Source organism: Mastomys coucha, unplaced genomic scaffold, assembly GCF_008632895.1.
Source record: "Mastomys coucha isolate ucsf_1 unplaced genomic scaffold, UCSF_Mcou_1 pScaffold16, whole genome shotgun sequence".
Taxonomy (NCBI): domain Eukaryota; kingdom Metazoa; phylum Chordata; class Mammalia; order Rodentia; family Muridae; genus Mastomys; species Mastomys coucha.
Window position 1 is genome coordinate 31,156,414 of NW_022196898.1, and position 11,629 is coordinate 31,168,042.

At 38.3% G+C, this 11,629-nt stretch overlaps 1 non-coding gene across 1 annotated transcript; it reads left to right on the forward strand.

Annotated features, from left to right (window-relative positions):
• Positions 1-6,996: 6,996 nt before the first annotated feature.
• Positions 6,997-7,115, forward strand: LOC116094637. Its single transcript, XR_004120252.1, has one exon. It is a non-coding gene; the product is annotated as a 5S ribosomal RNA (ribosomal RNA).
• The last annotated feature ends 4,514 nt before the right edge of the window (positions 7,116-11,629 follow it).

The window sequence follows — 11,629 nt, forward strand, 5'->3', positions numbered from 1 at the left end:
TGGAGGTCTTGGTAGTCCCTCTGTCCTGATCACAAACCCCAACCTCTAAAATCTTCTTAGAAGGGACTGTACCCTGAAAAAAAGCAGAGAAGTGTAGAAGCCCAGGTTCCACCCTTGGCAGATCCTCTGAGGAGAGGAAAGCTGTGACTTCTAATCTGTCACTGTACATCTCTAGTACAGAGTGTGCCATAGTCCTATTCCCACACAACAAATGTATTTTGAGCACATATTTTATGTCTTCACTGCTAGGCAGATAGAAGGACAGTACTAGGCAAAATAGTTTACTTTTTCTGTCCCTGATCACAGTGAGGAGAGTACTAGCTAAATGTATGATGATTACACAAGTTGACATTGATTAAAGATCAATGAAAAGACAAGCCTTGGCACATATATGTGAGAGATGGTCTAGATTAGGTTAGTCTGAGAGGACTCATCTTAATGTGGATGATATCATTCTATGCTTAAGGTCCTGGACTGAATAAAGAAGTGACAGCAAGAGCTTAGTACAGCATGTGCTCCTCTGCTTCTTGATTAGCAAAGTCAGATGTCATTTGATCAGGGAGGGATCTTATGCTTCTGCTGCAATGCCTTCACCCCTATGGTGGAATGTATTCCTCAAACAGCACTCTAGAATGAACCCTTCTTCCCTTAAATTGCTTCTTGTCAAGTATTTTGTCACAACCATGAGAAAAATAATGAATACAAAGATTTTAAAAAAATCAAGTTTTGGGGAAAGAAAACACAGAAAAGCCTGGGGGTTTTATTCATGTCAAATTTAGTTTCTGCACGTTGAGGGCAGTGATGACATTAAGTGATGTGCCAACATCAGTGAAGTTGAAGCTAAGTTTGATGGTGTGGATGAGAGCAGAAGGTGTGCTGAGCGTAAGGGAAGGTTTCTGGGAAAAGGAAGCTACACTTGTACAGCCCTGAGTAGAGAGGACAGAGTGTACTTAGACTTAGGGTCTAAGAGTGATAAACAGGGATGAAACTGAGAAGCAAAAGGCCTTGCAAAGGAACTGACCATCCCTGTAGATGTTGTTTTGCTTTAAAAATACAGAAATCCCTGGAGGTCTTGGAAGTCCCTCTGTCCTGATCACAGCCATCCACCTCCAAAGTCTTCTAAGAAGGGAATGCACCCTGAAAGAAGCAGAGAAGAGGTGTGGGAGCCCAGGCTCCACCCTTGGCAGATCCTCTGAGGAGAGGAAAGCTGTAACTTCTAATCTGTCACTGTACATGCCTAGTACAGGGTGTGCCATAGTCCCATTCCCACACAGCCTCCTCTTCTAAGGACACATGAGAATATGAGGCTGTGCAGAACTGACAGAGTCCTAGTGATCCTGGCCTGCGTGTAATTTCTCTCTCAAGTTCAAGAAAACATTTGAAATATATACAAGAGTAACACAGTGTGCAGTGACCCATAACCTTGAGTCTATTCTGTTTTCAAGGAAATCTTGCATAAACATCAGTGCTTTCTGTGTATAATGACATTTTGAACAAATTCACAACTCAACTCCAACAAAATGGAATGAAGAGCTTCCTTTTTATTTGATACACTCACTTTTAATGAGAGGGATCCAGGGCATAGTGAATCTATGATGAATGATTAAAGACATTTTTTCAGAATAGTTGACACAAAAGTGACAATTTTTATCACAATATTATCAATCAAATAATTAAAATCAGAATTTCCAAACATAGTTATTCATGTTGTATACAACACAAGCCCAGTAGTATTAGTCACACAGACTGTTTACTTGTTGTGTGGTTTAATTTCATAATCACTTATAACTCATAAGTTTTATGGTAGCCTGGTGACATCTTAATAACATGTTCTAGAATGCCCTGGGAAGACATCAAGTCTTAGGTTTCTAGATCTATGGAAAGAACACATTTTCCACAACCAAGATACTTGGGTGATGAGAATCAGATATGATGTACTCTCTGGTACTTGCCAACATGACACAACTTTGGCACGCATCACTTTAATTATTGTGTGAGAAGTGTGGTTATTCAGAGAAGCAGCCCCAGCATGCTGAAGCTTCCTTAGGGCAGAATAATTTCTAGAGTAGAATCTGATAAGTTCTCCCCATCAGTTGCTAAAATGTGGCCAATTTGCTTTACCCATTTTGCCAACGGAAAAATTAAATAGATGAACAAATATTAAAATTATAGTGAATAGTCTATTATTAGTGATTACTATGTGGGTTGAGAGCCACGGAGAATTTCCACAGTCTACAAAGAAGCATATGAAATGCTGCTTCATGAGGAAAGCCCAATTGAAACTAGTGTTCTTGGATGGTTGTGTACAAGAGCTTCAATTTTGAGATCTCATATTATAGTATCATAAGCCATGAGATATTATCATACTTTCTACTGTACCTAAAAAAAATATTCTAGCTAAAAATCATGCCATCTGCTCAGCTCTGTACCATGCAACAAAGTCACAGGGACCCCAGCCAGGAGTGCTCACTGAACAATGTCACCAAACAGGCTTGTCTTAAACAACAAGCCTTTACTGTAAACGAAGATGACTGAAGCGAATCTACTGAAGGCTTCACTTGAAAGAGTACAGTTGTAAACTCTGACCCAACAGATAGATTGTGAAAGAGAAGCAGCTGCTTACTGACATCTAGTTTCCCATGGAAAATATTTTACTCCATTAAGACATATTCTTCAAGGCTGGGAATGATACCTCATATAGTCTTTGCCCACCCCAGAACCTCTTTCTCTGTAATCTTGTGACTCTACAGTGAAATTAGTGAAGATATATTTCAAAGAGTCTAAAAGGATATAAAAAAAGGAACATGCCTTTCACTCAGAGCCAAAGGATGTGTTCCAGAAGAGTAATAATTGCTTTCAAAGTTAGGATATTATAAATGTCCAATTTGTTATGGAATCACAAACCACAGTGAAGATATTAGCAGAAATATTAAATAAACAGGTTTTAGTCAGCAAGTGATGAAGCAGTTGCTTTGGGATTTAAACCAGCCTGCTCTCACCTCTTCACATTAATGGTGGATGAAAAAATAACCTCCGTGTTAACTGAACAAGGAACACTTGGCATTTAAGTGTTGACAAGTGTTATACTTCCTTGGAATGTCAGTAACGGGTGACTACCAGAACCATGGCCATGATGTACTACTCCATAAGAAGTGTCAGTACACATGGAGAAAGAAGCAGTTGCCTGAATGCTTTAGTATTTGGGTTATAAACTAATTTATAAAGACTGTTTTATATCCAAAGATACAGTCTCCACTCAAAGTGTATCTATAATACATAAAAGGGAGTAAAATGCATGTGACTTTTGGTATTTGTCACCTATACAAGGTTTAGGGCCCAGGAAGGAAAATAAGTTTGCCCTTCTAGAAACAGAGTGATCAACTGAAAGTAGTTTTTTGTTCGGAAAGATGGTGAGGACATGGTGAGGAAACGTTTATGAAAATGTTTGATAAGTTGTGGAGATTTGGGGTGAAAGTAGCCAACAATGGCTTACATCAGTCAACTTTGCAACACTATAGCACATGCTAGAGATGACCAACTTATAAAGAGGAAAGGTTTCCATAGGCTCACAGTTTTGGAGGGCACTTTACATTGATGTTTTAGGGCCTATTGCAGATGAAAACACTGAGTAGAAAAAGCCATTCACCTATACATAGCTATCATTCTGAGAGGAGAGAGAGACAGAGAAAGAGAGAGACACACACACAGAGAGAAAGATAGATAGAGGGAGAGGGAGAGGGAGAGAGACCATTTTCAAGGTCCCATTATTCTCTTCAAGGACTCTACTTCCTCTCTATAAACCCATCTTCTTCATCTTCCACCACCTACGAATGGTCACAGTGGCTGGGAACCAAGCCTTCAAGGGCCCTTGAGGACATTTACAAGACCATACCATGCTTATCTACATTATAGTATTCCCATGTCTAGTAGCAGAAATTAGCTGAAAGAGCAAAATGGACTCAATTGTTTATATAACCTTAAGTATCTATTAAAGGTCTTAATTCTTCAGGCTTTATCACTAGAACCTGAAGAAATTCAAATAAGCATGTAAGAAAACCTTTTTTCTTTCTTTCATTCATCATTAGTATGTAGTGTTCTCACACTTTTAACACACTTTCAGATTCATGGAAATAAAATGAATGACTGATATAGTTAACAAAAATTAAGAGTTCTATGAACATGCACATAAACACACACACACACACACACACACACACACAGAATTTCTTACAAACTCCTTGGAATATGGGTATGAACATGTTCCTGTCCTGAGGTTTCTGAGAGCTCAAATGTACAATGAAAATGATGTTGACTTTTAGCTGGATAGTTACTGATGTTTAGAAAGAAGGCATTATCTGTGGGTTGGGAGTCTACATTATAGGAAGCACATTCCTTGGCTTTGCCTACAAACACAGATACTCCTACTGGTGGCCCTAGACAAGCCTTCTGGGACTCATTTTTAATAAAAATATGAGAAGGTTGTCAACTGAAATAGCATCAGAAGAACTTGCTGAAACTTTGGTGCTGTAAGCAATCTCCTCATGTGTTATAACACCAAGCAAATATGCCTGAGTTGATGGAAAACCCAGTGCCTTGCTGAACACAAGGACAGAGGTCAGCAAAGACCAACTTAAACACAACTCTCAGATCATATCCAATGAGCAGGGTGAAAAACACTAGTCTTTCTCAGAATGGCTTTCACACAGTCCCAATTTCCATAGGCTTCTCCTTTTTAAAAAAGACTCAACCCTTGGCTGAGAGCTGGTCTTCAAAGGGAGAATGAGTCATGTCAGAAATGCCAAATTTATTTTGTGAGAATTGGAAAGAAAGTTTGTATTTTCTCCCTTTTTTATGAGATCTCAAAATAGTTTTAGGAATTCCTCCACTAGACAGAGTATTGTAATACTAACATAGTTTTAAAGCTCTTAACAGCTCCCAACAGCTCTTGTCTAGGATCTACAGCTTTGGTGTGAACTTCCTGAGTAGAGAATGAAGCCATTGCTTCTCTGCTTTGTACATGAATGAATAAACATGTTAACTGGGCATTTTCCAAGATCCATGGTCGCCATGGGTCAAACTGAGAACCAAGCCCAAGTATCTGAGTCACTTCTTCATAGCTTTCCTGAGCACTTTATATTGAGTACTGGGGAAAGTCTTGCGGATGTCAGCTTTTAGTCTTCTTCAGAAATAAATGTCTGCCTCCTGAGGATGATGTTTGTAGGTACATGTGGGCTTTTTAAATTTTTACAAGTAAATAAAAATATCACAGACCAAAGTTACCTAGATCAAAGTGTATACAAGTCAGTGAACATCCATACAGTTAGAATAGGCTTTTGGAATAGAAACTGTGGAGCTTGACATTACATCTGTTATTTGAGTATAAATTATGTTTTTGCACTTATCCACCACTCAAGCCAAATATCCATGACAGAAACTAGGAAAACAACTGACTTTATATCCTTTCTCATAACGTGTGCCCATTACCTGACTCAGTCCTTCCTCATCCCCTGATATGTATCTTTTCTTGTTATTTTATTCATACCAATCTGTACTTACACATATAAAACTATTCTTAATAATAGCTACAGATTATCTTTCCATGGAAAAAAGTTTGGGTGCCATGATGTATAACCTTTCTATCCTTCCTCCCTTTGTGTCACATCTGGGAAGACAGCAACATCTTGGTTCACTTGTATTGCTATAACAAAAAACTTTTATTCTTAGGAACCTTATAACAAGAGAGGTTTATTTAGTACACAGTTTTCTTTTGGAAAACATAAAAGTTGAACTGCTCGACCCATGGGAACGACTTCCTAGCTCTCATAAAACAGATGGTATCACATCAGCTTAGAATGCTCAGTTCCAGTCTTTAGCTGTTCTGAGGAGTGCTATTGGTCTGATCCTAGCCCTTTTATTTTCAGTTTATGGTGTCTCTAGTTTGCTATAAACCTTACTTCCAATGTCTCTTCCTACCCATTGTGTGATATACCCTGTGTTTTGGACTAGGTCAGGGCGTTTGAATTGTCTCATGATAATGTGCATAGAAGTTGCCTATGTTAATTCTAGTGATAGCTCAAAAAGTGGGTGCTTTTATATATATGATCACCATCTTCATTCTGTAATTGCGTATAAAAAAAGATGTGAAACTCTGTCCTGGATGGAAGATGTGACTTAGAGAGGCTAGTGACTGATGCACATTGGACACTTGTGCCACATCAAACCAACAGTTGGAGGGCTCTGAGACTTAGAGATCTTTTCTGTTATTTCAATATATTTCATCTTAATTTTTTCTCTCATATCCTGGAAAACTTTCTCTGTTTTGAACACCTAGTACTGTCCTTCTGGTTCCTACTCGTATCTCTTTCTGGATGATCTTAGATGGTTTATTCTTCTACTCTTCTTTTTCGTGAACATGAATATCACCATGTAATTGTGTCACAGTAATCAAGGAAAAATAGACATGAAAGGGAAGCAACCAAGAATGAATCAGTATTCTTGGCATTAAGTGCTGTGGAGCCTCCAGATCCTGTGAGCGGTAATTATGCTAGGACATTTCCTTTGTAATGGTGACAGATGGAACACTGAAGGAAATCCTACTACTGCTCCGCTGCATGCAAAGATCCCACTTTCTGTCATCACGCCACCAACGTGTATAGATTTCCATGAAGTTTTCATCGTAAACCGCAGCCAAGATCACTATTTTGCTCTATGTGTGTCCCAATTATATTCCATTTCCTGGCAGGTGTACTTAACTGCATTGGTTACAAAGGATCGTTTCCCTTAGGATCTCAGCTGAGTGCTAGTAAGCAGATCATGTACTCTCAGGCAGATTTAACAATTATCCTTACTTATTTATTTGCATTCTTGTATGTTTTATTTTGTTGTGTTTTTATGGTGGCAGGAATCAAACCTAAGATACTAGGAAGGGTGAATAAATGCTCTACCACTGAGCTACACTCCAGCTCTATAATGTGTACTTTAAAAAATGCTTAAAATGTCTACAGCCATACCACACTGAACGTGCCCGAACTCGTCTGATCTCAGAAGCTAAGCAGGGTCGGGCCTGGTTAGTACTAGGATGGGAGATCTCCTGGGAATACCAGGTGCTGTAGGCTTAAAAAAAAATGCTTAAAATAAAATTTTGGTCTACCGTTATGATAATCTTATTTCTAAATTAAAGTCCCACAATGCTTTTTGATTCATGGATTGTGCTGTACTACTAACTTGGTCTTCCCAATTTTTCACTTACAATCCATAGCTTCTTCTTGCTATTACATTTACAGAAAAAGATTTATTTGCATATTTTCAACCATGTTTTCTCCCCTCTCTTCAGTTTACTATACCCTACTTTAATGAATACACATGAGCTTACCTACATAATACACAGGAACATATACAAACACTCTAGGACACTATCATGCTCCTGCAGGAGAAAAATATTAAAGTAAATTTTCTAGAGTCTCTTTGGATAATCATATTGTATATATTTTTATTTTCTGTATATTGTTATGTTTTGATACCATACCTTTCTGACTGGATGACATAGGTCTGATCTGTTCTTCTCAATCCTTGGAAAGCATCAAGGGTTTGGTAAGAGAGGGTTAGTTGTCTCTAAGGGATGTCTACTTACCCAGAGCTCACGGAAGTCATTCAGATCAGTCTTAGGTGCTGTACTCTGCTTCACACTTTCCTTTTTGTAGAAACTCAAGGAAACGTCTTAGTCTAATGCTTTCCCTGGCTGTTGTCACTTCATCTTTCTTCTTCCCTCCTTCTGCCTTTCTTTCTCATTTCTTCTCTGTACTCCCCTTCATTAATTTCACCTTCCTGTTTTTCTTTCATTCTCCTCTGTGCCTCTTCCTTTCTTTCTTTCTGTATAAAGAACCTATTTCTTCAATTCATTCCAACCACCTTTGTTGGGGACAGCATACAATGACAGGGACTGACTGCTGTAAGCCTGGATGGAGACATCTCAATAGCCTGTGGCAGTTCTTTGTAAAAAAAAAAACAAAAAAAAAAAACAAAACAGTTTTCCCCATTTCTCCTAACTTTATCCCTGGACAACAGCTGTATAGATTTCATTTGTGTATGACTGCTTTTCGATTGGCCTTGTGTGTATAATTATTCTATTATATCTGACTTTCTTACTTCTTTCTCCTTCTGCTCTAGTGAATTCTGTGAAACTAGATGTTCCTTGTCATAATGATTCTTAAACAATTAAAAACTGAGGCATGGGGCACAGCACAGCACAGTTCTAATGGCCCAGGTGCATGCTGTGTATTCTCATCTTGGAAACAATATAATAACTACACAATGGTAATTCCAGATTAATGGTTGACTTGCAAAGAAAGCTTGAAGAAATTATTAGAAAATGAAATAGAGCCAACATTGGGACCCAAAAAAAGGAAAAAAACTTGAAATTATGAAATAAGTTTTGCACAACATTTGAGTGTGGTTCCTGGATAATCAAGTATAGAGTATGTAAAATTTTATACTTAGAAAAACTAAGTTAAAACACTGGGATTCTTAGGAGAGTCATTGTGTGCAGAAACAGAAAGCTAGCAGAACTACGGAGTTAAGGGTTAACTTGATTCTTTCTGACCACTGCCTGGCAGTTTTGCCCATGTCATTTATCATTAGAGTTTTACAAGAAAATGCAAGTAGCTAGCCTTGGAGCTGTGAGCTCTGAAGTATAATAAGTCAAAAATTAAAGTTTAAATAATGATAAGTTTGCAATTATTATTACCTTGGCTATAGGCATGGAAATAGGGAATCTTGAAACTTTGGGGAATAATTATATTTCTTGATTCTTTGTGGGACATGGTTATTCATTTGAATTTGATTTGGCAATGAGTATACAATGTCTTTTTTTTAACCTGCTTTTAGAGTATCAATAAAATACTGGGGCAGGAGGAAGGCAAGAGAGTGAGTAGTGAGCATGTGAAGAGCAAGTGAGAGAGTGAGTGGAGAACATGAGAAAAGTGAGTGAAGAGAGAATGTGAGTTGTATATGGAGAGTATGTGTGTGAGTGAAAGGAGAGGGCATGTGGTGTGTGTGAGATGTGTATGAGAGTGAAAGGAAAACACATAGAGGTGTGTTGGAGTGTGGGAGTTCAAGAAAGGAAAAGCACAGAGGAGAAAACCAGCGTATGCAGGAGAATGCAGAGTGTGTGCAGCCTCAGGCTGCAAGTGAGAGAGAAAGAGAGCAGAGAATGAGAGAGAAGGGAGAGAAACGTCAAGCCTTGAAGAATTACCTATCAGCTTGTACCCAAAAAGTAGTCTGTGTATATTTATTATGCTCCTTCCAGACATTCATGCTTTCAGTTGAGAACTCTGATCCTATGTCGAGGATCCCAACACTCCTTGGTCTGACTATTGTTGGCACTGAAATTGTAATCTATGACAAACCCAAGGCAGAGCCCCAGGCACGCTGCAGTTGGGTAACTAATCAAATATAGTAATCTAGTAGATCAAAAACTTGAGCAGGATGTAAAAAAAGCAGTTAACTGATTATTAAAATTGATTTCATGTTTTCAGCTTAGTGGAAAGACAACTGGGTGTGGGCTCTGGTTGATATCAGCTGTTTTTTTTTTTTTCCAAAATATCCGTAGTTTTATAGTTAAACATACTGAGTTTGATGATTACACCCCAAACTCCTACAATAGCAATCTGCCGGCAAAGTATACCTGTGCAATAGTGGCATAAATGTGATAGGAGAAACCAACGACTTTTTAAAATTGGTTTTAAGGCCCACACAGTCAGATGAATCACATACCATCACTGCTAAAGTGGCAAAGAATCTGAAACTAGGTCAGTCATAGGCCTAGGTGAAAACTTACTACTATTATTCTGCGAAAGAAACACAGCAATAAAATGGCCACTAATAATGAGTTACTGTACTCATAGAGCAGAGTATGACTCAAATCTCATCAGAGAAGCTTCTTTTTGTAGCATATGATAATTAACAAGGAGGTTCACAATGGAAAATGTGCAGAGAGTGAGAGTCATTGGAACATTCAGTCCTAAATGGGATGTCTTTAAAAAGCCCTACCTTCAAGGCTCAGAAATACAAGAGAAAGAAGAGATAAAAAGACTATAAGACCCAAAAGTAGTGATGCCATCAAAAGTCGGTTTCATCTCAACACAACAGAAATGATGCATATGAGAACTCAGAGACTATAACAGCATACACAATGTCTGCACAAGTTCAAACAAGACAAATCTCTAGCATCAAGAAAGAAAAGTGAATGAAATCCTCATCACTAACTGAGAAGCTATTTACAACTGATACATATTGGGGAAGGGAAACTAAGTTTTCTCCAATGGAGTGAAACAAAGTTTATCAAGCATACTCTAAGGCAGAGCCCATGCCCAGGAGGAGTCGGTCAACACAAAACAGACTCAGTGGGTTTTTCCTATGTGATTCTTGTTTGCTTTATTATGTTTTGTTTTGGCTTTACATGCTATTTTTTGTGTGTGTGTTTCAAGACAGAGTTTCTCTCTGTGTGTAGCCCTGGCTGTCCTGGAACTTACTCTGTAGACCAGGCTGGTCTTGAAATCAGAAATCTGCCTGCCTCTGCTTCCCAAGTGCCAGGATTAAAGGCGTGCACCACCACTGCCCAGCTTCACATGCTATTTATTATTATTATTTTTTATTTATTTTTTTTTGCTTTGGTTTTAGTGTTATGTCATTGGTTTTGTTTTATTTTGTTTTGTTTCTTGGAAACAAAGGAAAAAATAATAAAGGTTGGTAGATAGGGAGGTGGAAAGTATCTACAAAGGAGTTGGAGGAAAAGAAGAAATACAGTATATAAAACTTTCAATTAAATTTTTAATAACTAGCTGAGTTTGAGATAACAGAAACTCATTAACGTGGAAACAACCAAGACAGTGAAGATAAAGCAATAACAACAACAAAAAAAGGAATAAAAAGGACTAGGTAAGGATGTGTGAAGAGGTATTCTCTAATTACATGGTTTAACAATGAAGAAAATATGCAGATAGGCATGTGTTCCTGCATTTGTGATCACAGTTAGCAATGGAAGCAAAGAAGGGCAACCAGAGGTATTCTTCCAAGATGGCTATGGGATCATATTTTGTGGATTAAATATGAAGTATCCCTAATAGGCCCATGCCATTGAACTGTGGTCCCTTCAGGAGGTAAAGTTTGCTGAAGAAATGTGTCATTGAGTATGGGCCTTGAGCCTGTATAGCCCATTCCACTTTCTGTTCCCCCAACCCCTTCCTTTCAGGCTCTTAAAGGTCATGCATGTGACCAACCAGCTTCCTATCTCTGGCCATATTTCTCTCTGCCATGATGGATCATATCCCTCTGGAACTGTACGGCCAATTAAACCCTTTTTCTCTTAAGCTGACAAATTTAGACGACTTCCCCAAGTGCAGATCACAAGTCATGCTCACTCAGTTGGTATAGTGTTCCTGATAGTGGAGAGGGAAGCGCCTCTTGCATGGAGTGCTGTAAAAGATGAAAGTTAAAGTTCCACATAATCCATCTTTACCTCTGAAAGACTCAGCCTTTGAAATGTCCCTCTTCAACAGTAGTATTAACCACTGAATCCCTCCAGAGACTTTCAATTTCATTCATATATTTCTCCTTAGAATTTACCAAAATA